At 47.9% G+C, this 3,631-nt stretch overlaps 1 protein-coding gene across 7 annotated transcripts in view; it reads left to right on the plus strand.

Moving 5' to 3' along the window:
* Positions 1-396: 396 nt before the first annotated feature.
* Positions 397-3,631, plus strand: part of CNTN3 (contactin 3) — a 342,830-nt gene continuing 339,595 nt past the window's right edge. For all 7 annotated transcript variants that reach the window (XR_008615747.1, XR_008615748.1, XM_007100371.4 and 4 more), the window contains exon 1: positions 397-451. The gene's annotated coding sequence lies outside the window, so the exon portion shown is untranslated. The remainder of the gene's footprint in view (positions 452-3,631) is intronic.

Below are 3,631 nucleotides of genomic sequence, written 5' to 3' on the forward strand. Positions count from 1 at the left end.
CCCTCCCGTGCCCGCGCCGGAGCGGCGGAAGCGCAGACAGCGCTCGCTTGGCGCCAGCAGCGGCCACAGCATCCTGGCACGCAGCGGCAGTGGCGGCTGGCGGGCGGGCGCCGGCGGACGCGGGCGGCGCGAGGCGCGGGACGCCGTTGGCCGCCCCGCCGCGCTCCCCGCCCCTCCCTCCCGCCCCTCTCCCCTCCCTCCCGTGCCCGCGCCGGAGCGGCGGAAGCGCAGACAGCGCTCGCTTGGCGCCAGCAGCGGCCACAGCATCCTGGCACGCAGCGGCAGTGGCGGCTGGCGGGCGGGCGCCGCGGGCTCGGCGGGAACGGCGCGGACCGCGAGGCTGCGGCGGCGGCGTCTCGCGCGGGCGCGCACGGCTGCCCAGCGAGCCCCGGCTATCGGCGGCTGACCGGCCGGCGGAGCTGGCACCTGGTGAGCTAGCTGCAGGGACCAGGTAGGTTGGGCATGCCCGGCTCCTCTCGCCGGTCCGGGTACTGGGATGAGCCATCTGCTGGGGCAAACTTTCCGCACTGGCTTCACGGCTCTTCAGCCCCAAAGTTTGTTTGCGGGGAAATACACTCGATGGGTCGAGAATAAAAGCTGCCTCTCCTGGCTGTTTTGCTTGGGGGAGATTATTTTTCTCCTTCTCGGTAGAGGATTGGTTTCCTGATGGGAAGACTCCGCATCCTCGGCACGAGCGTGGGGTAGTGCGAGGTGGGTTCCCCTGGCTTGTCCTTAGCTCAGCGGATTTGGCCAGGGAAAGTTGGGGAAAAAAAAAAAAAGTTGTTCACTGTAAGGGTGCAGAGGAAGAATCCCAGGTCCATGGTGCAGAGGGTGGAAATGAGATAATTTTTTGCCAGAAACCCCCTTCCTGGCCTCCAGCTCTAAGGAAGCCAGGGTGGAGGATGCTTCCATTAGCGATCAAGTTTTCCGAGCTGCATTTTCTTTCCACTTTCAAAGCTGCAGTCTTGGATGGAATGCCCCGTTGCGTTTATTTGCCAGGTTTTCTCTGATGCGCTGTGATCCAGTTTAATTGAGATCAGCCCCTGTTTTGGCTCTTCTCCGTTCTCTAAGGAGCCCTGCAAAGCTAACCAAGCAGGTACCAGAATGTCGAGAGGTCGAGATCAGAAAACCAGGAAGTGCCAACTGGGCACTCCAAATCGCAGCTCCTTGGGGGATTTTTTTTCCCTTTCTTTTGGTTTGTTTGAAATGAACAGCTTCTGGGCTCTGCTTGTGCAAAGCTCCGCACGGCTTGCCAGTCCTTGTGTCCTTTCCTGTATTGCATTTGCGTATTGATTTACAACAGGGAGATGCGCCCAGAGGAATGATTTAATAACAAACGGTGACCGGTATGGGGAGGAGAGGAAATCTCCGTTCTGAGCCGAAGGGAGGGGAACAGACAGAGCTCTGCGAAAGGAGTGGCCAGTCTGTTCATCTCAAACCAAGATGTGGGGAAACAGAGCTAGAGAAAGCAACAGACAGGAGTTGTGTGATGTGCAGGAGGGAGATCAGAAACCCCATCTCATACAGTGAGTAGGTAAATCTAGAAATAATTTAAAAATGATTAAGCAAGAATAACTGGAAAAAAAAAGTAGGAAGACTACGTGCTGTGCTTTCTGTCTGCCCCCACAGAGATGAATATCACACCAGCTGAAAAAGAATCCTGATCTGTTAATAGATTAAAAACAGGAATTTATCAGAACAATGATTCAGAGCCCTTCAGAGATTGAAAGGAGTAATTGTCTTTGAAAGAGCTATTGCCTCTCAATATTGAAGTCAAATGTGTTACTTTTGCCTTGTTAGCTGTGTTTACTAACAGTCATAGGACTTTGGCTGCTATAACCTGGTATCTGCGTCTGTGGTTTTAACCCTTTGTGAGTCATGGTGCTAGGGAGGAAGTTGTCTGCCGGTTAATATTCATACCCATTTGAGCAACGTTAGCAAAATGCCTAATATGTGCCAGTTACTGAGTACAGTAAGACAGGTTCTTGTAAATGTTGTTCATAAAAGATGTCTGATTGGGTTCAGCCTCCTTAATGGAAAGACTGTGCCAATTATAAAAATAGTCGCTTCAGGAATTGCTGATCTTTGAATGCTTGCTTGAAGTCAGTTGAGAGTCAACATGTGGTTTGAGGACCCTGGAAAGGATCCATATCCACCAGGGACATAGAGCAAATTGCTGCACATTTTTTTTTTTTTTTTTACATGAAAGGTGAGGTTGAATACATATGTGTGTCCCTCCTGTCTAAAGATGGGATATCGGAGGCACTGAATGGCTAATTGATCTGCAGGGGAATAGATTCAGGCAGTGGCTGCCTCAGACAATAACATTCAGCCCCATGTCCTGCTTACTGTCTGGATGTCATTAAGGTCAGCCTGAAGACATGAAGGCATTAAGTTCACTTCTCCAGGAGAACTCTAACTTTTAAATATCCTTCACAACACAACCGGGTAGCCCAAGTGTTCCTTAAAATGGCAACAAAACATTTAATAGGACCAAAGTGCTGAACAGTTTCAACTGGAGCAAAAGATTAGTTGCAGACGACAAGCTGCAGCCTTTCCGTTGCTGATTTATGTTCAATTTTATCACTGTCACATTTCATCTATGCCTAGTTATTGCAAACTAATAGCCTCTTCCCTCTGCTGGCAAAATATGTCTTTCTCTTTTTTAAGTTCCTAATTCTTTCTCATGCATTCAGTACACATCTTCCAGCTTTGTTTTAACTATGTAATTTAAGTGTCCAACTTGAAGTTCTCATTAACTCTTAATATGTTTTGTGCTGAAATAGTATATAAGTATAATTGCTCCTTTCAAACTTCCAGATCTGTATATAGTTCACTATATTGTTGCAGTGCCAGCAGAGAATCGTATGACTGGTTCAATGTTCTGTGTTTTACAGTCACCAGTTAGTAAGTTGTTAGCAGTAAAATAATGTTAATTTTATGCATTGGGAGATATTCAGATGGCAGGAGGATTTACTGATGCTGTGCATGTTTGCTTGCCGTCTTTGATTTAATGATCACCACCAGTCCATCTTTAATAAGGCTTGTGATCTTAGGGAGTAACTTTGTCTCTTTGAAGGTGGGCATCTGTGAAGTGCTCCCATGGTTTTAATAAGCATTTATTAATCACTTAATGATGGTGGACTACTTCCTTTCTTATGCTTGATAATAATGCATTGGATAATACCCTGTTCGCAAAGATATTTGGCAGTAATTAGCATGTTGGAGCCACAGAGTATTTTAAGATAGAACATTGCTTTAAAATTGATGGGTTACAGATATTAGTCCCAGATCTAATTTGTATAAAAAATTCAGAATCGGATCACGTGTGCTAAATGGTTTTTGTGAAGGACACCCCCAAGTGTCCTCCCCCCCGCCCACTCCCCTTCCCCACCACGGCTTAGTCTATCTCCTAAACACTATGGAACATTCTTTTTGAAACCTTGCTGCACTAGAAATGTACTTTCTTTCTTTCTTTCTTTCTTTCTTTTGTATTTATTTTTGGCTGCGTTGAGTCTTTGTTGCTGTGCACGGGCTTTCTCTAGTTGTGGCGGGAGGGGGCTACTCTTCGTTGCAGTGCGTGGGCTTCTCATTGTGGTGGCTTCTCTTGTTGCAGAGCATTGGCTCTAGG

This window comes from Physeter macrocephalus, chromosome 18 (assembly GCF_002837175.3).
Source record: "Physeter macrocephalus isolate SW-GA chromosome 18, ASM283717v5, whole genome shotgun sequence".
Taxonomy (NCBI): Eukaryota; Metazoa; Chordata; class Mammalia; order Artiodactyla; family Physeteridae; genus Physeter; species Physeter macrocephalus.